This window comes from Balaenoptera physalus (assembly GCF_965194825.1).
Source record: "Balaenoptera physalus genome assembly, chromosome: 7".
Lineage (NCBI taxonomy): Eukaryota > Metazoa > Chordata > Mammalia > Artiodactyla > Balaenopteridae > Balaenoptera > Balaenoptera physalus.
The window spans coordinates 29,312,216-29,339,666 of NC_138886.1; the positions used below are offsets into that span (position 1 = coordinate 29,312,216).

At 35.5% G+C, this 27,451-nt stretch overlaps 1 protein-coding gene and 1 long non-coding RNA gene across 2 annotated transcripts in view; one reads left to right on the forward strand and one right to left on the reverse strand.

Annotated features, from left to right (window-relative positions):
* The first annotated feature begins 1,103 nt into the window (after positions 1 to 1,103).
* Positions 1,104 to 16,605, forward strand: LOC309665090. Its single transcript, XR_014266210.1, has 2 exons — positions 1,104 to 6,976; positions 7,492 to 16,605. It is a non-coding gene; the product is annotated as an uncharacterized lncRNA (long non-coding RNA).
* The window catches only part of CYLC2 (cylicin 2), a 257,407-nt gene continuing 236,947 nt past the window's right edge, over positions 6,992 to 27,451 (reverse strand). The window contains exon 2 of the mRNA XM_082471217.1: positions 6,992 to 7,485. The gene's annotated coding sequence lies outside the window, so the exon portion shown is untranslated. The remainder of the gene's footprint in view (positions 7,486 to 27,451) is intronic.

The following is a 27,451-nucleotide window of genomic DNA, read 5'->3' on the forward strand; positions in this document are numbered from 1 at the left end:
CATAGCCCCGTGGCACAAACTCACTAGAAGACTAAGATTTAATTATAGAATTTTAGAATGCTTCACCTGTTCCATACCTTACCATCACATCAATAATGCTCCTTTATAATAACAGAGATTACAAAGGAAATAACTGCAAAGCTCAGACCTTATTTAACCAGGAGTCTCTTGGAAAATCAAAGACCATAGGGAAGACAAAAATAAGGACACTAGAGAAATTTTAGTGTCTGATACTATACCTACAGCAAACACTAGACACGGCCTAACTTCTAGGCAGATAAACATAAAACATCACACTAAAGACCTATTTACCTAAGTTTTTTTTTTAAACCAATACATCATGTCCAGCTTTCAATGAAAAATTACAAGACATACTAAAAGGCAAAAACACAGTATGAAGAAACAAAATAAGCAACAGCGCTGAATACATATATGGCAGAAATTTTGGAATTATCACAACAGGAATTTAAAGCAACTATGATTAAAATGCTAAGGGCTATAATGGAAAAAGTAGATGTACAAGAACAAATAGGTAATGTAAGCAGAGAGATGAAAACTCTAAAGAAAGAATCAAATCGTGAGAAGACCTTCAAGATGGCAGAGGAGTAAGACGTGGAGATCACCTTCCTCCCCACAAATACATCAAAAATACATGTGGAATAACTGCTACAGAACATGTACTGAATGCTGGCAGAAGACCTCAGACTTCCCAAAAGGCAAGAAACCACCCATGTACCTGGGTGGGGCAAAAGAAAAAAAAAAAACAGACAAAAGAATAGGGCAGGGACCTGCACCTCTGGGAGGGAACTGTGAAGGAGGAAAAGTTTCCATATACTAGGAAGCCCCTTCACTGGCAGAGACGGGGGGTGGGCGGGGGGGAAGCTTTGGAGCCACGGAGGAGAGTGCAGCAATAGGGGTGCAGAGGGCAAAGCGGAGAGACTCCTGCACAGAGGATGGGTGCTGACCAACACTCACCAGCCTGAGAGGCTTGTTTGTTCACCTGCTGGGATGGGGGGTGGCTGGGAGCTGAGGCTCTGGCTTCAGAGGTCAGATCCCAGGGAGAGGACTGGGGTTGGCTGCATGAAGAAAGCCTGAAGGGTGATAGTATGCCACAGCTATCCGGGAGGGAGTCCGGGAAAAACTCTGGACCTGCTGAAGAGGCAAGAGACCATTGTTTCGGGGTGCGCGAGGAGAGGGGATTCCTTCCCTGTCTGCACACAGAAGGCAGAGCACCGCTTAAATAAGCTCCAGAGACGAGCATGAGCCATGGCTATCAGCGTGGACACCAGAGACGGGCATAAAACACTAAGGCTGCTGCTGCAGCCACCAAGAAGCCTGTGTGCAAGTACAGGTCACTATCCACACCCCTGCACCCCCCCAACCGGGAGCCTGTGCAGCCCGCCACTGCCAGGGTCCTGTGATCCAGGGACAACTTCCCCAGGAGAACACATGTCACGCCTCAGGCAGTTGCAACGTCATGCTGACCCCTGCTACCGCAGGCTTGCCCCACATTCCATACCCCTCCCTTCCCCCCGGCCAGAGCCCCTCTACTCAGCCGCTCTTTTAACCCCCTCCTGTCTGGGTGAAGAACAGACACCAAAGGGCGACTTACATGCAGAGGCGGGGCCAAATCCAAAGCTGAACCCCTGGAGCTGTGCGAACAAAGAAGAGAAAGGGAAATTTAGCCATGCAGGCTTAGGATCAGTGGATCAAATCTCCACAGTCAACTTGATGTATCCTGTATCTGTGGAATACCTGAATAGACAACGAATCATCCCAAAATTGAGGCAGTGGACTTTGGGAGCAGTTGTAGACTTGGGGTTTCCTGTATGTGACTGGCCACCTTCTGATTTTATGTTTATCTTAGTTTAATTTTTAGCACTTGTTATTATTGGTGGATTTGTTTATGGGTTTGGTTGCTCTTTTCTTATTTTTATTACTTTTTTAATTTTAATAATTTTTTTTTAATTTTTAATTTTAATTATTTTATTTTATTTTATTTTTTTCTTTCTTTGTTTTTTTTTCTCCCTTCTTTTCTGAGCCATGTGGCTGACGGGGTCTTGGTGTTCTGATCAGCTGTCAGGCCTGAGCCTCTGAGGTGGGAGAACGGAGTTCAGGACATTGGACCACCAGAGACCTCCCAGCCCCACATAATATCAACTGGCGAGAGCTCAGCCATATGGTCACCTTATCTTTGATAAAGGAGGCAAGAATATACAATGGAGAAAAGACAGCCTCTTCAATAAGTGGTGCTGGGAAAACTGGACAGGTACATGTAAAAGAATGAACTTAGAACACTTCCTAACACCATACACAAAAATAAACTCAAAATGGATTAAAGACTTAAATGTAAGGCCAGACACTATAAAACTCTTAGAGGAAAACATAGGCAGAACACTCTATGACATAAATCACAGCAAGATCCTTTTTGACCCACCTCCTAGAGAAATGGAAATCACAACAAAAATAAACAAATGGGACCTAATGAAACTTAAAAGCTTTTGCACAGGAAAGGAAACCATAAACAAGATGAAAAGACAACCCTCAGAATGGGAGAAAATATTTACAAGCGAAGCAACTGACAAAGGATTAATCTCCAAAATATACAAGCAGGTCATACAGCTCAATATCAAAAAAACAAACAACCTACTCCAAAAATGGGCAGAAGACCTAAATAGACATTTTTCCAAAGAAGATATACAGATTGCCAACAAACACATGAAAGGATGCTCAACATCACTAATCATAAGAGAAATGCAAATCAAAACTACAATGAGGTATCACCTCACACCAGTCAGAATAGCCATCATCAAAAAATCTACAAACAGTAAATGCTGGAGAGGGTGTGGAGAAAAGGGAACCCCCCTACACTGTTGCTGGGAATGTAAATTGACACAGCCACTATGGAGAACAGTATGGAGGTTCCTTAAAAAATTAAAAATAGAACTACCATATGACCCAGCAATCCCACTACTGGACATATACCATGAGAAAACCATAATTCAAAAAGAGTTATGTGCCACAGTGTTCATTGCAGCACTATTTACAATAGCCAGAACATGGAAGCAACCTAAGTGTCCATCGACAGATGAACGGATAAAGAAGATGTGGCACATATATACAATGGAATATTACTCAGCCGTATAAAGAAATGAAATTGAGTTATTTGTAGTGAGATGGATGGACCTACAGTCCGTCATACGGAGTGAAGTAAGTCAGAAAGAGAAAAACAAATACCGTATGCTAACACATATACATGGAGTCTAAAAAAAAAAGGTTCTGAAGAACCTAGGGGCAGGACAGGAATAAAGATGCAGACGTAGCGAATGGACTTGAGGACACGGGAGGGGAAAGGGTTAGCTGGGACGAAGTGAGAGAGTGGCATTGACATATATACACTACCAAATGTAAAATAGATAGCTAGTGCGAAGCAGTTGCATAGCACAGGGAGATCATCTCGGTGCTTTGTGACCACCTAGATGGATGGGATAGGGAGGGTGGGAGGGAGATGCAAGAGGGAGGGGATATGGGGATATAAGTATACATATAGCTGATTCACTTTTTTTTTCTTTTGTTTTTTTAAATTGAAGTATAGCTGATTTTTTTTTAAAATTTATTTATTTATTTATTTATTTATTTATTTTTGGCTGTGTTGGGTATTCATTTCTGTGCAAGGGCTTTCTCTAGTTGCGGCAAGTGGGGGCCACTCTTCATTGCGGTGCGTGGGCCTCTCACTATTGCGGCCTATCTTGTTGCGGAGCACAGGCTCCAGTCGCGCAGGCTCAGTAGTTGTGGCTCACGGGCCTAGTTGCTCCGCGGCATGTGGGATCTTCCCAGACCAGGGCTCGAACCTGTGTCCCCTGCATTGGCAGGCAGATTCTCAACCACTGCGCCACCAGGGAAGCCCTGATTCACTTTTTTATACAGTAGAAACTAACACAACAATGTAAAGCAATTATACTCCAATAAAGATGTTAAAAAATAATGTTAATAGTCCCTTCAGGAATCCAACTGGGATTTTAACTTGAAGTGAGAAAATCAACTTATGGGATAAGAACATCCAAAAACGAAACAGGAAGAAAAATAAATAAATCTTGGACTAGATTCTAGAGTAACATGCTTAGTGATACAAGTAAAGAGAAAACAATAGCGTGTACAATACTCTGTATTGTGTGCTATTCTGAGAACTCTTCATGTATTATGTCATTTGATGCTAATAAACTGTAAAGAGGGAAAAAAAAGAAAAGAAAAAAAGAATCAAATCGTAATGCTAGGAATCAAAAAGCTGTAACAAAAATGACAAATGCCTTTGATGGTTTCATCAGTAGACTGGACATGACCAAGACTCATAGAGCTTGAACATTTGTCAACAGAAACTTCCAAACAGAAAAGAGAAGAGAAAAAAGTATGAAGAATAAAGCAACAGAATATTCAGGAGCTGTGGGACAGTTACAAAATGTGTAACATGTGCATAGTGAGAACACAAGGGGAAGAAAGAAACAGAAGAAATATTTGAACTTTTAACGGTTGACAGAATTAATTCTTAATAATTTTCTTTGACAATTAATGACAGACAACAAACCACAGATGCAAGAAGCTGAAAGAACCCAAAGTAAGATAAATTTCAAAAAATCTAAAGCTAGGCATATCATATTCTAACTGTAGATAATCAAAGACAAAAAGTGTTGAAGGAAGGCAGTAAAAAGAAACACCTTACCCTATAGAGAAACAAAGGTAAGAATTATGTCAAATTTCTTCTGAGAAACCACGCAAGCAAGAAAAGAGTGTAGTGAAATATTTAAGTATTGAAAGAAAAAAATCAGCCTAGAGTTCTAGGTGAAATTATCCTTCAAAGGTGAAGAAGAAATAAAGACTATATCAGAAAAATAAAAATTGAGAGAATTTGTTTTCAGCAGACTTGCCTTGCAAGAAATATTAAGAGCTTACCCAGAGAGAAAGAAAATGACATAGCTTAGAAACTGAAAGCTACATAAACAAAAGGAAAGTGTTAGAGAAGGAATATGTGAAGGTAAAATAAAATCTTTTATTTTCTTATTCTTAATTTATCTACAGTTAAGTTGAAAATAATAATAGCAAGGATGTATTTGGTTTTTATAACCTATTCATAAGTGAAATGTATGACAGTGTTACAAAGGCATAGGAGAAAGGAATCAAGAATAATTTTTTATAAGGTACCTGCATTACCTGTGAAGTGATATACTATTATTTGAAGTGAACTCAGATTAAGTTTTAGGTGTATATTACAAACTCTGTGGCACCACTAAGGGGAAAAAAAAAAGAGATGGAGAAAAATTATGTGCTAACAGAGGAAAAAAATGGAATTATGGAAAATGTTCAGTTAAAACCAGAGAATGCATATAAAGAGCCAAAACAAATAAAAAGAAATAAAAAACAAGAGCAGTGAATAGAAAACAGTTACAAACATAATCAGTATTAATTCAGCTGTATCAGTAATCACTTTAAATGTGAATGGTCTAAATATAAAAATTGCAAGTCACTGTCTGGGTGGATAAAAAAACAAACTCAATTATGTCTATAAGAAACTCACTTAAAATATAAAGACAAAGATTAAAAGCAAAGGGATAAAGATAAACCATTATAACACTAATCAAAAGTAAACTGGGCTATTAGTTTCAGATAAAACTGATTTCAGAACAAGACAAATTATCAGGGATGAAGATGACATTACATAATGATAAAGGGTACTTTCCATGAAAACATATCAATCCCTAATGTGTATGGGTCTAACAAGAAAGCATCAAAATACATAAGGCAAAAACTGATAGAGAAGGAGAAGTAAGGAGAAACAGAAGAATTCACTATTATTGTTCGTGACTTCAATACATCAGCAATTGACAGATCCATCAGGCAGAACTAATTCAGGATATAGTTGAGCTAAACAGCACCATGAATTTACTGGATATTATTGACATTTGTAGAATACTTTATCCAAAAGCAGCAGAATACACATGCTTCTTAAGCTCACACCAAACATTTGCCAAGATAAACCACAGTCTGGAACACAAAACACACTAACAAATTTAAAGGAATAGAAAGTATTGCAAAGTATGCCCTCAGACTACAATGGAATTAAACTAGAAATCAAGAACAGAAAAATAGTTAGAAAACCTCAAAATATTTATAGAATAAGTAAAAGCCTTTAAAATAACACATGCGATAAGGAAGAAGCCTTAAGAGAAATTTAAAACATTTTTAACTAAATAAAAATGAAAAGTTAATTTATCAAGATTTGTAAGATTAAACAAAATCAGTGCTTAGACGAAAAATTAGAGCATTCAATTAATTTATTAGGGGAAAAAAAGGTTCTAAAATAATTTGTGCCTCCACTGTATAAAAGAAGAGCAAATTAAATTGAAAGTAAGCAGAAGAAAAGAAAAACCAAAAAGAAGAAATCAAGGAAATTGATAATAGGAAATCATTAGAGAAAATCAACAAAACCAAACAGTGGTTCTTTGAAAAGATCAATAAAACTAATAAACCTCCCACCAACCTAACCAAGAAAAAAAAGAGGAAAGACATAAATTAGTAATATTGGAAATGAAAAGGGGCCCATCACTACTGATCTGATGGACACTAAAGGGTAATAAAAGAATAATATGACCATCTCTATGCCCACAAATTTGATATCTTAGTTGAAATGTACTAATTCCTTGACAGATACAACACCACAACTCACACAAGGAGAAACAAGGTACTCTCAATAGGCCTATATTACTAAAAAAAAAGAATCATTAACTAGTAACTTTCCCAAACAGAAAGCACGAAGACCCAGATAGTTTCACTGGTGAAGTATACCAAACATTTAAGGAAAGAATGTTACCAATTCCTTATGATTTCTTCCAGAAATAGAAAATAGAGAGGACTCCCTAACTCATCTTATTAGGCCAGCAACACCGATTCCAAAGTCAGACAAAGACACCACAAGAAACTACAGGCCGTTCCTATAAAAGGGTTTCATCTTCAAGAAATTCATGGAAAAGACTCTGACAAGTACAGGTTTCTGGTAACTGACTGTACTGCTGAACTGAATGAATAAGCATTTTCAGAACTCTGATGAAAAACTGATGAACTCATAAAAGTGCTAACAAAAGATCAAGATGAAAAAAAACAATTAATTACATGGGACTGAGTGAACTGATGAGGATGAGTATAATTTTTGTGACTTTCTGTCTGAATTTAAAAAAAAAAAAAAAATCCCACAAGCACTCAGAGGCAAAGAATATACAAATCAATTTTCACTGCAAAGTAAAGGAGCTGTTACAGTGGAGGATTACTGGACTGAATGTCAATATTATGACATAGTATGAGTGTGTTTCATGTTTGGTAATTGCAATCATTGTTGCTTTTGTTGTGGTCATCCATGTACAATGCTTGGTGTCAGTCTATTTATCTCTTGTAAAAATAAAATACAGTGTGTGTGTGTGAAAAAAAAAAAAAAAGAAACTACAGGCCAATATCTCTGAACGTTAAGATGCAAAAATCCTCAAATATTAGCAAGTCATATCCAACAAGGTATAAAAATAATTGTACACCATGGCCTGGTGGAACTTACTCCATGAATGAAGGAAGAGTTCAACTCTCAAAAACCAAGTAATGTAATCCATCACATCAATAGGGTAAACACCCTGATCTACAGATCAACATTCATCCTAAACATGTTTATTTAAAAAAGCAATTAGAAATATGACTGATAGTCACGAGAAAAAAAAGCAATAGATGAAGAAGCACAGACGATCTAGATGTTTGAGCTAGCAAGGGATTTAAAAATAACCAATATGAATGTTGAAAAAAGAGAAGACTATGATGACAATAGGAAAAAAGGATGATTTTCAATACAGAATTATAATTTAGACATGAATAAAGCAATGTGCATGAACTGGAAGAATCAATATTGTAAAGATAATTTCCCCCCAATTGATAACATAAATTCATTGCAATTACATCAAACTCCAAGTAAATTTACTCTGATATTTTCTCTGGTCACTGATATATTTTGATTTATATTTTTTTGTTGAATATTATGTGCTTCAGCCTGTTGCAGAAATACAATTAAAACCCAGACCACCTCCCAACCCGGAAAACCTCTTCACAAAGGTAGAAGAGAAACCACAATTTTATTGTTGAATAAGTATTATATCAGAATATAGTATGCATCACAGGCAACCCACTAAGAGATGCAAAGACAGAAATTTCACCCCTTTATATAGTCAAGCAGATATAACTCATTACACACATGTTCTCAAGATAAACAATAAATAGCTCACAAATAAGAGAGAGGACTTAACAGCACCATGTGTCACATATAATTCATTCTAAATATACTTGGTAATTAGCTAATTTTCTTTATCCAAGAAAGAGGTCTTTTTGCAACTTGGAGTGAGACCCACTGAAGTTAGGCTCCTGAACTCCCATAGGAGCTGGGAGATAGGGGCAGTATCCTTGATGATTGCATTTCAAAGATGGTTCCTAGATGCTTAAGAAAAATAATACTGGGTCTCATAGCTGGCAAGAGGCTTACTTGGCTTTTAAAAAGATTTATAAGATTTCAGAAAGACAGAGGAAGAACTTAAGTTTTCTGAAGTAACTGCTGTAAAAAGGCACGGGGTAAATGGGGGAGGAGGGTGAGTCTCTTCCCTTGTTTTCAAGGGAAAAATTAGCTTCTTATTTTTAAGTTGTATTTGCCCGTAAAATATCCTCCCTGCATTAGTGTAAAATAGTAGCATCGCCATTTTCTAGCCATCTCCATTGCTGTTTCTACCTTCCTCTGGGTAATTCTCAGTCGTCTAAACATCCAACAAGTCCATAATAAAGAAAAGCAACTATCAGAATTACCATAGAATTACTGAAAAATTTTAAAATCAGTACGTTATTTGCCTGGGGGAATAACCTTTGAGTATGGCATACCAGTGGTGAAAAGTTAAATCAGATGCTTGATTAGCATTGTGCAGCATTTTTCTTAGTCATACATTAATTTTACAAATTGCTGTGATGCTCTATTGCTTGTGTTTTCAAATGATTAACTCTGAGTATTATTTGGCAATTCCTTGTGAAGTCTTATGCAGTTCAAACCTAAGGAGTAGCTTAACTTTGAAGACTGATAATCTACGTTTTTAGTTGAGTTGTTTTTTTTTTTTTTTGCAAAGCTCAATAAATGTCACCTGAGAGTCAGTCAGTAACGTAAGTACCATAACATTTATGTGACAGTTTGGACTGTCACTTAATAATTGTTCTCTTACCAATAATTTTTCCCAGATTTGATACACAAAGACATTCATGGCCATCATCTAGTGTCAAAATCTTATTATGTAGCACCCAGTGAAATTTGTTTAATGCATATTGCTCTGTTTCAAATCTTGCATCAGGTATAAATCAATAATTATACTTTTATAATAGTCAACTAAATCTCCATAAATAACACAGTTCATCTTTGTTTATCTGTTTATACTGGGTCCAGAGAAAACTCACATCTCAAAGTTCATCTAGTGACATTAGACCTGCTTTTTTTTTTTCAGTCTCTATCTGTAAATGCCAGATTTCTGTTTGTCTATTAAATGGATGCCATTTTCTTTTCTATATCATCCTTCTAGTCACATGTTTTTGTGTCATATTTAGGGCATAAGTACTTGGATATGCATATCAATTACTTTTACTTTGTAATTATCAAAAATTACTAATGAATATTTTCCTACCTTTACTCTGTCAGTAATTAATCTGTTGGATTTAGTCCAGACCGTGTTTGAACTGGGAGTATAATTTAGAGTTAATTGGAGATGAGGTTATGGGAGCTGTAAGTGGGAGCACAGAACCAAAAAATAAGGTAGCAAAAATCATGTTTATTTTCTAATAAAATTTGATTTTTAAAGTGATTAAAATAACCCTACTGTGAATAGGACAGCAGAGCGTCTATGAGAATAGTAAAGAACCTGTAGAATACCTCTTTTTAGTTTAGTTTACTACCAATTTTAGTTACTCTAGGAAACTTAGATTTTAAGACCTTAGTAGGAAACACAGTCAAGTTCTCCTGAGGTGCTTACTTCACATGGGAAGCATGAAACCAGATGTTGCTGTTTTTTCCACTTTGATGGCCATACGGGCGATCAGCAGCACTTGAAGGGGTCTCTCCCAGTGCAGTGACAACCTGTCCTTCCTGCACATCACTTTTATGTAGATGAAATCTTTTGGTTAGTTGAGGTAGCAGACTTCTTCCGGAAGGTCCTTCCAGGTTCGTATTATGTTTTATGTCTCAGAGTTTCCAGGGAAGAGAGAAGCCCTTTTAAGTATTGAACATGATTAAAGAGGATTCATCTAAATCAATCACAGGACATGGTCTCAGACCCAAATTCATAGGCCTGCCACACACAAATTTAAAAGATGATATTCCATGCTTGTTCCTTTAAAAAAATTTTTTTTATTGAGGTATAGTTGATGTACAATATTATATGTTTCAGGTGTACAACATAGTGATTCAAAATTTTTAAAGATTATATTCCATTTATAGTTACTGTAAAATATTGGCTATATTCCCTGTGCTGTATAATATATCCTGTAGCTTATTTTTTTTATGCATAGTAACTTGTACCTTTTAATCTCCTACTCCTGTCTTGTCCTTCCCTCCCTCCCTCTCCCCACTGATAACCACTAGTTTGTTCTCTATATCTGAGTCTGTTTCTTTTTTGTTATAGTCACTAGTTTGTTTTACTTTTTAGATTCCACATGTAAGTGATATCATACAGTATTTGTCTTTCTCTGACTTGTTTCACTAAGCATAATAGCCTCCAAGTGCATCAATGTTGCTACAAATGGCAAAGTTTCATTCATTTTTATGGCTGAGTGGTATTCCATTGTGTGTATTTATGTATCTTCTTTTCCATTCATCTGTCGATGGACGCTTAGGTTGCTTCCATATCTTGGCAGTTGTAAATAATGCTGCTGTGAACATTGGGGTGCATGCATCTTTTCAAATTAGTGTTTTCATATTTTTCAGATGTATACCCAGGAGTGGAATTGCTGGATCATAGGATAGTGCAATTTTTAGTTTTTTAAGGAACCTCCATACTGTTTGCACAGTGGCTGCACCAATTTACATTCCCACCAACAGTGTACAAGGGTTCCCTTTTCTTTACATCCTCACCAACATTTGTTATTTGTGGTCCTTTTGATTATAGCTGTTGTGACAGGTGTGAGCTGATCTCTCATTGTGGTTTTAATTTGCACTTCTCTGATGATTAAGAGCATTGCACTTCTCTGATGTTGAGCATTTTTTCATGTGTCTGTTGGCCATCTGTATATCCTCTTTGAAAAATGTCTATTCAGCTCTTCTCATTTTTTATTGGGTTTTTTTTTTTTGATGTTGAGTTGTATGAGATGTTTATATATGTTGGATATTAACTCCTTATTGGTCATATCATTTCATATCATTTGCAGATATTTTCTCCCATTCAGTAGGTTGTCTTTTCATTTTGTTGATGGTTTCCTTTCCTGTGCCAAGGCTTTTAAGTTTAATTAAGTCCCATTTGTTTGGTTTTGCTTTTATTCCTTTGCTTGAGGAGACAAATCCAAGAAAATGATACTGCGATTTATATCAAAGAGGGTTCCATCTGTGTTTTTCTAGGAGTTTTATGGTTTCCAGTCTTACATTTAGATCTTTAATCCATTTTTGGTTTATTTAGAATTGCAGAGTTTCTTTCATCTCCCTACCTTCAACACGAGTGGAGAAGATGTAGCCACAGAATGTTTTTTTCTGTTGCAGTGATTCCTCTTGTGGTCCCAGAGTTTTAGTCACCCCCAGAACAATTCAGTTTCCTTTGTCTGTATCTCTTGCTTCATCAGAAATATAAATTCAGACCCATACTATGTGAGTCTCAGGTTTACATTCCACACTGAAGACACACTGGATTTCTGAGCTGTGACAAGTTTCCCTGATATTTTCTAAGCCAGTGGAGGTGTTTGTTTTTGTTTTTGTTTATTTTTAATTATTCCTTTCCAAAGTCAAGTCAGCCTTTTAAAAAAACTTTAGTTGAGGATCTTCAGTTACAGCAATATACTTCACATGAGTTTAATTCCATCTTTTGTATCTTCTAATGCAGCGGTCCCCAACCCTTTTGGCACCAGGGACCAGTTTCGTGGAAGACAATTTTTCCACAGACTGGGGCGGGGTGGGGGTGGTTTCGGGATGATTCAAGCACATTACATTTATTGTGCACTTTATTTCTGTTATTATTACATTGTAATGTAATAATAATGAAATAATTATACAACTCATCATAATGCAGAGTCAGTGGAAGCCCTGAGCTTGTTTTCACTTGCCATTCACTGATAGGGTTTTGATATGAGTCTGCAAGCAATTGATTTATTATGGTCTCTGTGCACTCAAACCTCTCTGCTAATGATAATCTGTATTTGCAGCCACTCCCCAGCACTAGCATCACCATCTCAGCTCCACCTCAGATCATCAGGCATTAGATTCTCATAAGGAGCACACAACCTAGATCCCTCCCAGTAGGGTTCACAATAGGGTTTGCACTCCTATGAGAATCTAATGCCACCACTGATCTGACAGGAGGTGGAGCTCAGACGGTAATGCCAGCGATGGGGAGTGGCTGTAGATACAGATTAAGCTTCGCTTGCTTGCCCGCTGCTCACCCCCTGCTGTCCAGCCCAGGGGTTGGGGACCCCTGTTCTAATGGCAATTATGGTCTAGCTCCTAGTGTCATTGTTTGAGCTTCCTGGGCCACCACAGAATCAAATGATATGTTTACCACTGCCTTTCAGCTCTCTTCATTTATGGTAACTTGAGATGCCCTTTTTTTTCCTTTCCAAACACAATTGTGGGTTAAATTTTTTACCTTTAATTTATTATTTAAACATGTATGTGTTTACAGTGACGATAGTAGGAGAAAAAGGGGAGAGATGTCTATAAACATTTTGATAGGTCATGGAGTCAGAAGAAACTGTAAGCCATTTTCTGTGTAATATGAGATAAAGCTTAAGAACTCCTGTGGAGGGGACTGTTTTCTAATACTTGAAGGATAAGTAAAGGACTGTTATGCAAATATAACAGAGACTGTAATAGAAAGGGGATGAGGGACTATGATTGTAAGGAGTTAAAGTGCTTTGCATAATAATGAAATGGCTTGAATATGTTCTGTTAGTGTTCTTTCTATACTGTAGCATCACCAGGAGCATGTGCCCTACCTCAGACTTACTGCGCAATCTGCATTTAAATAAGATCCCCAGATGATTTATAATGGACATTGAAGTTTGAGAAGCCCTGTTATAATGAATTGAATAAGATGTGTCAGGGCTGTGTATTTTAATTTCTGTCATGTCTGCTAATTTTAATTATTTGCATAATCTATTTAATACTGTCCATTTATTATCCTTGAATCTCTGGTAAAGAGCTATTAAACTATTTCAACCTAGTCTCAGTACAAAAGAAAATTGAGTCATGCATGTGCATCTGCTTTGGGTCAGAGTGACAAAATAGAGATAAGTGTCCTCAGAGGTCACTGTGGTAAGAAACGTGAACTTCAACACGTTAGGTGTTAAGTACTCCAACCTGCAGAAGATATTGAGAAGCTGCATAGTCAGTAGCCTATAGATAAAATAGCTCTTGAGATACAGAGGTAGTGGCACAGACAGCTATCTGAATTGATTCTACACTGTGCCAGCGGTTGGAACTGGATAAATATTTGTTGAATTAAATTGAAATACAGTGAATAAAAGCTTCTTGTTGTGTGCATTATTTCATTATTTATTCATTTTGTTCTCCAATGTAATTATACTAAGCCTACCTCTCTGGATCTTCTACAAATTAAGCTTCACTCCGCCCTCTGAAACTTTACACAATAAGCCTATGTTCTTATGTAAAAAGCAGCCCATCAATATTTGAAGCTGTCTGTTATGATATCCCAAGCTCAAGTACCCAACACCTTATTTCTTCTACATGCTAACCACAGTCACATTTTTCAGATATCTTCCCTGGGATTCATTTATCCAGACCCTTCATCTTTGTGACCAGAGTACTGTTATCAAGCATAAATGTGTTAGTGTCTCTTTTGAAAGAGAGACACGAATTAGAGAGGCACAGGAAAGACTGTTTTCCTCTTCATATCTCAAAGGATATTCTGAGGATTTCAGAGCTGTAACGAGTTGAAAGAATTAAGCTGAAGAAAACTCATATGAAGTGTTTGAATAGACAAAATCAATGACTGCTGGTTAAATGAGAGGCACATAGAAACTACACTGTAAAATGAGTTAAATGGTAATTGAAAATAACTGCAGAAAATTTGATTAGAATCTGGGGAAACTACAAAGGTAGCCAGATAATAAGAAATGCGTTTCCAAAGCCCATTTAATACTGTCAGTGTACCTTAGTCAGTAGGTGTGCAGTTAGTCTCATTAAAAGAATTAATTTAAATGCATCAAACTTTTCATATTAAAGGTACTGTTGTGGAAAACTTTGTGTGCACCTGGAGTTATTTTCCAAGTGGATCTACAGGGATAGGTCATTTAAACTAAGTTTTAGAAGTTTTTAAAATATTTTATTAAACTCAGTCTGCTATATTTTGCAAAATTGATAAATTTAGAATGTCATTTATTTTACATGAATTCAAATTATAAACTTACAGATGTTTCAGGTATACTATACTGTCTCTTGTACCTATGACGAATATTCCAAAATATTATCTTGAAGCCTCGTGTTATTGAGGATTATATCATTGTACTTTGTCAAAATGAAGACATCAGTGTTTGGAAAATATAAATTCAAGTGTGTATATAAATAAATAGGAAAATTTCAAATATTTAGACATGATATAAGAAAGTCAAGGATTGGAGAAGTAGCTGAGAACTTCAAATATACTTGGGTATAAGCTAAACTCAGCTAACCAATACATGGTAGCCAAGACACTTTTATATACTCAGACAGTGAGAATATTATTAAGGTCTCAAATGGTCACAAAATGAAACAGTTATTTCCAGCTTAATGAAATTAAAGCCTGTGATGTAGATCCTCAAGGACAGGGACAAAAAGAGCAGAATAAGCTAAGAATCAGGGATCCAGAGAAAGAATCAAAATTATAATCTTAAGAGATAACATAAAGCAATGTAGTAATAACATAGACGTTTCAGGTAGACAGTTTTTTATTAATGGTCATTTTAGATGGATTCGGAGACCTGGAAATCTAATAGCAAAGACTCAAAGGAATGAAAAAAGGAGGCTCAGACAGGCTAATGTATGGGTTAAGATCTATAGTTGAATTGGGATCAGGGTTAGTAGCCAGGAAATCAGGTTTTAAGCAGCAATACATAGAGATCAACATTTAGATTCTAAATATGGACACACCTAGTTTAGTTGTGAGCTATGCCTTTATAGAATACAGGAATATGGATTAAAGAAATCAGTGACTTTGCTTATATAGTATCACATTGTTCCTGTCCTTGTATGGAAGCGGAGGGTAACGCATACAGAACAATGAGAATGCTATTTATGTTAAATAAATTGCTACAGATTTTAATTGTAACAAATATAGAAAGAGACCAATGTAAGCAATTGCTACTGAACAAAGATAAAAGTTGACTTGGTCATTCAGAGATCTTTTGAAGAATGCACTGTCAAGCTGTGTGTGTGTTCTAGAAGCTCTGGAGTAAATCTTGGTTTGGTCATCTATATACCTGTGTGGCCTAGGACATGTTACTTAATTTCTCTGTGTCTTTGATTGTGCAACTGTAGAATAAAAATAGGAATTATAAGTTGCTTTGTTGTTGTGCTGTAGTTTTCTCAGGTCTTTCACTGAAGAATTAAAATATTACATGGAAATGAACTCGGAAATAGTTTTATTTCTTTAAGATATGTTCTATTATGCACCTGGTTTCCAGCCACAGTCTTTAATTCAGCTCTGTAATGACATCAGAGGGAATATGATGTAATGGGTGCAGGGAGCTGTAAAAATGAAATACCACTGTTAATCTTCCTCTTGAAACTCCAGATCTCTTATGAATCATATTGTCATCAGTAGTCTCCTACAAAGTCGAGAAATGTATTCCACAGTAAGAGACAATAAATCGAAGAGACTTGCTGAAGGTCAGTGAAGACTAAGGCTTTTAGCATCCAAGAGGCTAGAATTAAAAAAGATTTGAGACCTACTTTGAACTCAGATGAAGTATGGTTTATTCTTTGGGAAGAATCTTATATACTTATGGGCCTGAGATAGCATGTAAACATATGGTTGAGCATGAAATAGATTAGACTTATCTTAGGAGGAAGATGTTGCCTTACTTGGGAGAGAGAAAACAATGTGATTGGTCAGGATATGGTGTGTATTTGAATGTGTGAGTGAGAATGAGAATGAGGGAATAATATTTTCTATGATTATGCCAAATTATTATTTTCTATAGAAAGAATGCTGCAGTGTAAACCAAAGCCAGTAGGAACAGCTTAAGTCTCACAAGAGTATTAGAGTAAGCAAATAATTAGTTTTGTTTTTACTTATGTGGGAAATTCTGAGGCTTCAAGCTTGGAAAAAGCTAGCATAGAAATAATCCAAAAAAAAGAAAAACATCAATAAGCCCGAAGTATCATATAGTAGTGGAGAGTCTAGAGTCTAAAGGTGACAATATCATGGGGCAGTTAATAAGACAGTAAATAGGATGAGTGTGAAAACAGGTCATAAGTTTAGAAGTGAAAATTTGGGAAGATATATCACAACATAGAAATTCTTTCATGAGAAAAAGTATATTGATATGTCCATACTATAATTTCCAGCATGTTAGGTACTGTAACAGTAACAGTCTTAGTAAAAAACATGCATTTCTGAAGTTAAAATTTGATTCCCTGTATGCAATCCCCATGGGACATATATCTGATTCTTTTAATATGAAGATAGAGGCTATTTAAGTTTGTCAATCTGCTTATTTAAATTCCCTCTTGACTTCTTTATAGTAATTCATGGATTCCACATTGATTTAACTATCATTGCTTGTTTTACTAAACTATATTAACATGCAGTTTTATTTCATACGTTCGACTGACAAATATCCTAGGGTAGGAAGTGCCTTTTGGAGGCAGGCCTAGCAGGGGCAGTGTTAATTTTTATGTCATTTGTGACAAAAATTATTTTTTAATGTTGATCAAAATGTCTGTGTTTTTCACTGAAAACATTAGAGGTAAAAAATATATAAAATATGATATGTTTCCAGCTTGTCACATTGTAATTTTTATTTTAGCCCCTGTATTTAAGACTTCAAGTTCTGGTGTTAAACTTACTTTGTTTAAATTCCAGCTCCAATATGTACTAGCTATGAGACCTTAATTGAATTATTTCTTTTCTCTTTGCCTCTATTTTCTAAGCTGTAAAGTTGGGTATCTACTTCAAATGGTTCTTATGAGGATTAAATGGGATATTATTGTAAACTGACTAGAAGAATGCCTGGCACATAATATGCAGACAGCAAATATTTGATAACAGTATCATGTTGGCAATCAAAAGGACAAAAGTCTCATGAAGTGACATTAAATATTTTTCACCATTATCTCATTGCCCTGTAATAAAATTTAAGGAGCCATAACACAGTGACTATTGATTAAACTCCATGGCTCACTAAGATTTTTCTTAAATTTTATTTAAAAATTTATACCTTACAATTGCTGCTGTCATGTTACTGAGTATCCATAAAATGTTTTTAATTTTTATATCCCACCTTTACCAGTTACAAATAGTGAAAGGATCATTTCACATGTGAAGCAAAAGCAAAACAAAAAAAATTTAGATCATGTTTAATAATTTATCTTAATTAAAAATTCTGTGACTGTAAAGATAGAGCCTTTCAGTATTTTCAGTGCTGTAGAACTCCACGTAGGCAATTTAAAATAAACAGCAGTAGCTAGGAATACAATTAAGCACAACTATTACATTTAACACAGTCTTGCTCTCTATGAGAAAGCACAGGTGCTCGCGCGTGTGTGCACGCACACACACACACACACATTTCCTGTATATCTTTCTCTCTTCTCACCTCTTCTAAATATTATCAAGGGAAATAAGTACTGAAATAATTAAGTATTTTTTCAAGTGATTTTTTAATTTACAGTTTTCTTTCCACAACTATAGTTCATTGGCATATATAGAGCTGTTCACTAATGAAATGTTTCCCTCAGGTTATCTGTGTGTTATGTATAAGCAGCAGTGCATATCATTTTTATTTTTGGGTGTCAGTGAATATTTTGTGAATTCTCTAGTGTGCAGTACAAAACAAAAGTAATTATCATATTTAGCAATATTCATTAAGGGATATAGTACATTTAAACCTGGTTAAGTTCTGACATGCAACAATACTAATTTACATTTGAAATCGAATCTTTATGTATGTATTAAAAGAGGCATAACCAAACACAAGTGATTCTTATTGTTGTGATTCCTATTTTAGTTTTTCTTAAACTAATAAACTTTATCGGAGTTTTAGGTTGACAGCAGAATTAAGCAGAAAATACAGAGTTTCCATATACCCCCTGTCCACACACACACGGGATTAACATCCTACACCACACTGGTACATTTGTTACAATCAGTAAACCTACACTGACACATCATTATCACCCAAAGTCCATAGTTTACGTTAGGGTTCACTGTTAGCCTTGTACATTTTATGAGTTTGACATCATACATATATGATAAATATATGGTACATATATATGAGATATATATGATCTATATCATGACATTTTATATATATATATATATCCACCATTGTAGCATTTTAGTTTTGATCAATAAAAATAACTTTGTAAGTTTACACCTCTGTGTTTATCCATCTTCTCAGGCCTTTCTCTATGCACTGAAAATTCACCCTTCTGCTACCACTTTAGAGAACAAATGTTGAAATCTTATGTATACTTCTCAGGCCAAAGGGACTCCAACAGGATTACAGTTTTAATTAATCCCAGAACATAAATAAGTAAAAGTAGTAACTATTCAAAGTTTTATAAATTCAGTAAAGTATGTTTTAGATATTTAATGCATTATTTCACGGAAGAAGCTCTCAATTTAGTTATCTTTCTCAAGGTGGACAAAACGTACACATTGGGACACTTCACAGAAGATGCTTTTCAAAATAAAATACCTCATGTAATGTGAGATGCCATCAAAACTGGCTTAAAACATGTTATTAAGATGATCTAAAATGTTACATCTTTTGCAATGTTAATATATGTTCATTTAAACATTCATAATATAATATTTTTAAAATTTACTTTATCTTGAATCAGTAATGAATGTATTGGTAGTTACATAGAGAAATTACTATATTTAAAACCTAGGGTAACACTATCTGTTTTGGACTCTCAGACAAACATTTAATATTTGTATGATTTGGGGGCAAGTTGTTTTTCACCTTGAAGTTCAGATTGCTCATCTGGAAAACTAGAATAACCTTGGCTACCACAACACAGAGTATGCTCAAGGAATAAACCAGGTATCTGACCAGAGTGACTAGAACATAAGTAGTCATTTTTTCTTGATTTTTATTGTTATATTTGTATTATTAACTCTCACTTTAAAGACAATTGGTAAATTCTGTGGACCTCTAAAGTGATAAAAAGGTGAATCTCTAACACCACATGTAAAAATAATTTAAAATGTGCGCATATATGTATATATATATAGTATATATATGTATATAAAGTTTTTTTTCTTCCATATCCTATTTGAAAAACTGTCCAATGATTATAGTGCTAAACTAATTATTTGGATTAGCAGTAGTACTTGGCAGGCACTGCATTTTTGAATGATAACAGCATGCCTCAGGTGGCATTAAAGCATACCAAGCTGAAGGCTGTCAGTTTTACCACCTGAGAAGTGTTCTAATTAACCAAAAAATGCAGAAGCTAAAGTGGCTGCTCCATTACTGCCAATAAGAGAAACAGTTGGATCCTTAGATTTATTAGCCTGCAAATTGCTGACTGTCAGTTCAAAAACACCAACTGTGCTTTCCATTTGCAAGTTTTTTCCAGTGTTCAGTTGAAGTGTAAGGTCAGTTAATGTAGAAGAAAACATATTAAGTGGTAATAGAAGTGCCTGGGCATCAGGGGCAAACTTATCTGCCTGGAAACCCAGTTCCACCACATTTTGCTATGTGACCTTTGAGAATTAATTAATTACAGCATATTTCCCTATCTATACATTGAAGATGGATAATTTCTTTATATATTGTAGTGAAGTTTAGTGAAGATACACTTAATGTACCTAGAATAGTTTTGACCTGTAATAATCATGGATGTTGGTTTTCCCTACTTCTGCCTCTCATCCTTCATAATATACAGAGGAGTTTAGTCAAACGAATGATCCCATGTTAGGCAGCTGCATGTATTAGTCTCATTTTATTAACTTATTAGGGAATAAACTTGTCCAGTCTGCAATAGTACAATGTTATTTATTCTGTGTAAAGCATAACTATTTTCTCGAATCACATTTTTTCTCCTAAAAGTATTAACAGGTTAATGGTATATCTATTCAGGGCTAAGGAGTTCATAGTGTTCTGCAGACAGAGCCCTTTGCTTTTATAGTAAAACTTATATTTTATTGGGCAGACAAGATGAATAAATATAATTTTAACCCTACTACTGCATCTAAAATGTTTACAGTTACACAGTGGCATCTTTACTTCATTGCTATTTTCGATGATCCATACTATGGAACTATTTTATGGAAGAGTATGTTTTAAAATGTTTGCAAGTCGATAACTAAATCCTTTCCTTTGAATGGAAAGCAAAGTGCATCTACTTCTGTGCTGGATTATTCAGTATAATGAAGGCAGTTTTATGAAGTGTTTTAAGTTTATTTGATAATCAGGAAAACCTGGAAATTATAGTATTGAGTGTAATTCTCAGAAATAAGTAAACTTATATTAGGTACATGGTTACCATAGTCTTGGGATAAAATAATCAGAAATTTATAAGGATTTTTATCAACCCTTTGCTGTGATGATATTGTATAGCTTTAGGTCTGCATTCATGGTTCCACTATATAATTTTCCTCTGGCTGCAGCATGAAGTTAGGCATGAGTAGCCATGTGAAAGCTACCCACTCTGTCTTCTGAGGCAGAGTACAGGTCCTTACCCTCCCGAACTCTTGTCCTATCCTAAGGATGTAGCTTCGCAGCAGGTCAAATGAAAAGACCAGTAGTTCTGTTTCAGGATAAAGTATAGTGTTCCTTTGTTGTTGTTTTTGTTTTGTGTGTCTGTGTGCCTGTGTATGTGCGTTTTAGCAAATCTGTTGTAATTCTACTCCCAAGGTGGGACAGTAGTGAAGAAGGAAATTATTGCCTTATGGTAATATAAAATGCATGCTTATTCTAGATTTCATTGTGCTGTAAAATACACTCATCACTAGCTATATCTGACCATTGAGCACTTAACATGTAGATACAAATTGAGATGTGATATTAGTTTAAAAATAATACACTTGATTTCAAGGATCTATTATTTAAAAATGGTTAAAAATATCTCAAATGATTTTCTGTCGATGCCATAATAGTTCAGGTAAATAAAAAATGTTATTAAAATGAGTTTTGCCCATTTCTATTTACTTTTTAAAATGCGGCTTCCAGAAAAATTAAAATTATATATGTGGTACTCATGATTTATGTGTGTGTATATATATATAGCTTATTTACAGGGTTTAGTTTGTAGCATCTGTGGGATACCAACTAAAAAACTAAATGTTTAGAATCTGTAAGATATATGAATAAAGCATGCTTCGTATGTGTAGAATTGATGCTGCAGGTCACATGCAGTTATGTGAATAGCATATTTAAATTATTATCAGAAATGGCCCAAGGATGTGTTTCGTTAACCTAAAACAATAAAATGGCCAGTTATTTTTACTAGCAAAGTGGATTTATTTGTGAGCAGCAAAGAACTACAGATCAGGGCATACCACTATGGTGAACCACATGCATGTCTGGTAAAGCAAAGAAGAGGAAACTCTTTCATAGAGGAGAAGGGGATGTTGGGAGGGGCTGTTATAAACAAAATGTCCATTGGAGCAAACTGAGAGTTCAAAGTATAGTAGCTTTTCATTGGCTGAGTTGTGACAGTCTCTCATTGGTTAAGCTGTTGCCAAGCAAAGGGAAAATCTTTTTTTTTTCTGCTAGTGGGAATAAAATAGTGTCACTTCCTACAGGAGATGCAAGATACATCTCTTCCTGTTGAAATCTGTATTGATGTTGAGTGATATCTGCATAACAGCTTTCCCTTCTGACCTCCCAACTGCATTTAGGTTTCCCTTTCTTAATTTTCAGTTTCTTGACCAAGTGAATTTTTCGTATAGTCTATTCTTATGGATTGCATGAAGCATTTGTAGATTAACATATACATGTCTAAATATGCTCTGAAGAATGTATTAAAAAAGGAAATATTGCTAGAACTCAGAAATCACCAAAAACCCATACACTTAAAAGAGAAGACCGTGCTGTGAGTGGAATCATCAGGAATGGATTTGACAATAATTTTGAATCTAGGAGAAGGCTAAGAAGTTATAGTCAACATTGAAAATTGCTATGACACGAATTCATTTTTTTTAAATGATTTACAAAAAAAAGTACAAACAAAAACAAGACACATGCATACACATAGAATTAGACATTTATTCTTGACTTTCCAGTATCATCTGTATGTCAAGTTAATAACAAATTGATAAGGGAAAGAATAAAAGTATTCCAACTAATAAATTCAGAGGAAATGGTAAAATAAGTGTAATAACCGTGATGGGCTACAGACATTTCCACAATTATCTACCATGTCATCTGCAGTGATACTTTACAGCCTTTCATCTCAAGAAGTAGAGTCTGTTTCCCCACTCTTTGAATCGAGCTATATAACTTGCTTTGAATAATAAGAGTTCAAAGAATATGATGTTGTGCCAGTTCTAAACTTAGAACTCAAGAGGCTTTGCGTGCTTTTCTTCTCACTTCTGTAACCCTGAACTGCCGTGTGATCAAGCCCTGGCTACCCTGTTGGATGTCATTTTAGAGCAGCCAGCTGTAGCTAAACTGCCAGCTGAGTTCAAATACACGAGCTAGCCCAGCAGAGATCAGTTGTGCGTATCCCAACAGAATCACATAACTGACCAGAGGCTCATGAGCAATAATAAATGGTTATTCTTTTAAGCCATTTGGTTTTGAGGTAGCTTGTTAAGCAGCAATAGGTGACTAATTCAAAACCATTTTGAAACCTCTAATGAGATAAAAAGTCTAGACAGTAATCGCTGAATTATTTTATTTTTTAATTTTAATTTAATTTTAATTTTTTAAACATCTCTATTGGAGTATAATTGCTTTACAATGGTGTGTTAGTTTCTGCTGTATAACAGAGTGAATCAGTTATATGTATACTTATATCAGCATATACCCTCCCTCTTGGGTCTCCCTCCCACCCTCCCTATCCAACCCCTCTAGATGGTCACAAAGTACCGAGTTGATCTCCCTGTGCTATGCAGCTGCTTCCCACTAGCTATCTATTTTACATTTGGTAGTGTATATATGTCCATGCCACTATCTCACTTCGTCCCAGCTTACCCTTCCCCTTCCCCGTGTCCTCAAGTCCGTTCTCTATGTCTGCGTCTTTATTCCTGTCCTGCTCCTAGGTTCTTCAGAATCAAATTTTTTTTTTTTAAGATTCCATATATATGTGTTAGCATACGGTATTTCTTTTCGCTTTTTGGTTTAACTTCACTCTGTATGACAGATTCTAGGTCCATCCACCTCACTACATGTGTCTTACATGTTTCACTACAAATAACTCAATTTTGTTTCTTTTTATGGCTGACTAATATTCCATTGTATATACGTGCCACATCTTTATCCATTCATCTGTTGATGGACACTTATGTCACTTCCATGTCCTGGCTATTGTAAATAGTGCTGCAATGAACATTGTGGTACATTACTCTTTTTGAATTACGGTTTTCTCAGGGTATATGCCCAGTAGTGGGATTGCTGGGTCGTATGGTAGTTCTATTTTTAGTTTTTTAAGGAACCTCCAAACTGTTCTCCATAGTGGCTGTATCAATTTACAGTCCCACCAGCAGTGCAAGAGGGTTCCCTTTTCTCCACACCCTCTCCAGCATTTATTGTTTGTAGATTTCTTGATGATGGCCATTCTGACCGGTGTGAGGTTATACCTTATTGTAGTTTTGATTTGCATTTCTCTAATGATTAGTGATGTTGAGCATCCTTTCATGTGCTTGTTGGCAATCTGTATATCTTCTTTGCAGAAATGTCTATTTAGATCTTCTGCCCATTTTTGGATTGGGTTGTTTGTTTTTTTGATACTGAGCTGCATGAGCTGCTTGTAAATTTTGGAGATTATCCTTTGTCAGTTGCTTCACTTGCAAATATTTTCTCCCATTCTGAGGGTTGTCTTTTCGTCTTGTTTATGGTTTCCTTTGCTGTGTAAAAGCTTTTAAGTTTCATTAGGTCCCATTTGTTTATTTTTGTTTTTATTTCCATTCCTCTAGGAGGTGGGTCAAAAAGGATCTTGCTGTGATTTATGTGTTAAGTGTTCTGCCTATGTTTTCCTCTAAGAGTTTTATAGTGTCTGGCCTTACATTTAGGTCTTTAATCCACTTGGAGTTTATTTTTGTGTATGGTGTTAGGGAGTGTTCTAACTTCATTCTTTTACATGTAGCTGTCCAGTTTTCCCAGCACCACTTATTGAAGAGGCTGTCTTTACTCCATTGTATTTTCTTGTCTCCTTTATCAAAGATAAGGTGACCATATGTGCGTGGGTTTATCTCTGGGCTTTCTATCCTGTTCCATTGATCTATATTTCTGTTTTTGTGCCAGTACCATATCGTCTTGATTACTGTAGCTTTGTATCAGGGAGCCTTGATTCTTCCAGCTCCCTTTTTCTTTCTCAAGATTGCTTTGGCTGTTTGGGGTCTTTTGTGTTTCCATACAAATTGTGAAATTTTTTGTTCTAGTTCTGTGAAAAATGCCATTAGTAGTTTGATAGGCATTTCATTGAATCTGTAGATTGCTTTGGGTAGTATAGTCATTTTCACGATGTTGATTCTTCCAATCCAAGAACATGGTATATCTCTCCATCTGTTTGTATCATCTTTAATTTCTTTCATCAGTGTCTTATAGATTTCTGCATACAGGTTTTTTGTCTCCTTAGGTAGGTTTATTCCTGGTATTTTATTCTTTTTGTTGCAGTTGTTAATGGGAGTGTTTCCTTAATTTATCTTTCAGATTTTTCATCATTAGTGTATAGAAATGTAAGAGATTTCTGTGCATTAATTTTGCACCCTACTACTATACCAAATTCATTGATTACCTCTAGTAGTTTTTTGGTAGCATCTTTATGATTCTCTATGTATAGTATCATGTCATCTGCAAACAGTGACAGTTTTACTTCTTCTTTTCCTATTTGAATTCATTTTATCTCTTTTTCTTCTCTGATTGCTGTGGCTAGGACTTCCAAAACTACGTTGAATAGTAGTGGTGAGAGTGGGCAACGTTGTCTTGTTCCTGATTTTAGTGGAAATGGTGTTTCAGTTTTTCACCATTGAGAACGATGTTGGCTGTGGGTTTGTTATATATGGCCTTTATTATGTTGAGGTAAGTTTCCTCTATGCCTCCTTTCTGGAGAGTTTTTATCATAAATGGGTGTTGAAATTTTTCCAAAGCTTTTTCTGCATGTATTGAGATAATCATATGGTTTTTAGTCTTCAATTTGTTAATATGGCGTATCATATTGATTGATGTGCGTATATTGGAGAATCCTTGCATTCCTGGGATAAACCCCACTTGATCATGGGGTGTGATCTTTTTAATGTGCTGCTGGATTCTGTTTGCTAGTATTTTGCGTAGGATTTTTGCATCTATGTTCATCAGTGATACTGGCCTGCAGTTTACTTTTTTTGTGACATCTTTGTCTGGTTTTGGTATCAGGGTGATTGTGGCCTTGTAGAATGAGTTTGGGAGTGTTCCTCCCTCTGCTATATTTTTGAAGCATTTGAGAAGGATAGGTGTTAGCTCTTCTGTAAATGTTTGATAAAATTCGCCTGTGAAGCCATCCGTTCCTGGGCTTTTGTTTTTTGGAAGATTTTTAATCACAGTTTCAATTTCAGTGCTTGTGATTGTTCTGTTTATATTTTCTATTTCTTCTTGGTTCAGTTTCAGAAGGTAGTGCTTTTCTAAGAATTTGTCCATTTCTTCCAGGTTGTCCATTTTATTGACATGTTGCTTGCAGTAATCTCTCATGATCCTTTGTATTTCTGCAGATTCAGTTGTTACTTCTCCCTTTTCATTTCTAATTCTGTTGATTTGAGTCTTCTCCCTTTTTTTCTTAATGAGTCTGGCTAATGGATTATCAATTTTGTTTATCTTGTCAAAGAACCAGCTTTTGCTTTATTGATATTTGCTATAGTTTCCTTTATTTCTTTTTCATTTATTTCTGATCTGATCTTTATGTTTTCTTTCCTTCTGCTAACTTTGGCGGTTTTCTTGTTCTTCATTCTCTAATTGCTTTAGGTGGAAGGTTAGGTTGTTTATTTGAGATTTTTCTCGTTTCTTGAGGTACGACTCTATTGCTATAATAAACTTCTTTCTTAGAACTGCTTTTGCTGCATCCCAGCTGCTCCCATAGGTTTTGGGCCATCATGTTTTCATTGTCATTTGTTTCTAGGTATTTTTTTATTTCCACTTTGATTTCTTCAGTGATATCTTGGTTATTTAGTAGTGTATTGTTTAGCCTCCATGTGTTTGTATTTTTTACAGTTTTTTCCTGTAATTGATACCTAGTCTCATAGCGTTTTGTTCGGAAAAGATACTTGATATGATTTCAATTTTCTTAATTTACCAAGGCTTGATTTGTGACCCAAGATATGATCTATCCTGGAGAATGTTCCATGAACACTTGAGAAGAAAGTGTATTCTGTTGTTTTTGGATGGAATGTTCTATAAATATCAATTAAGTCCATCTTGTTTAATTTGTCACTTAAAGCTTGCGTTTCCTTATTTATTTTCATTTTGGTTGATCTGTCCATTGGTGAAAGTGAGGTGTTAAAGTCCCCTACTATTATTGTTACTGTCAGTTTCCCCTTTTTTGGCTGTTAGCATTTGCCTTATGTATTGAGGTGCTCTTATGTTGGGTGCATAAATATTTACAATTGTTTTATCTTCTTCTTGGATATTCCCTTGATCACTATGTAGTGTCCTTCCTTGTCTCTTATAATAGTGTTTATTTTAAAGTCTATTTTGTCTAACATGAGAATTGCTACTCCAGCTTTCTTTTGATTTCCATTTGCATGGAATATCTTTTTTCCATGCCCTCATTTTCAGCCTGTACGTGTCCCTAGGTCTGAAGTGGGTCTCTTGTAGACAGCATATATATGGGTCTTATTTTTGT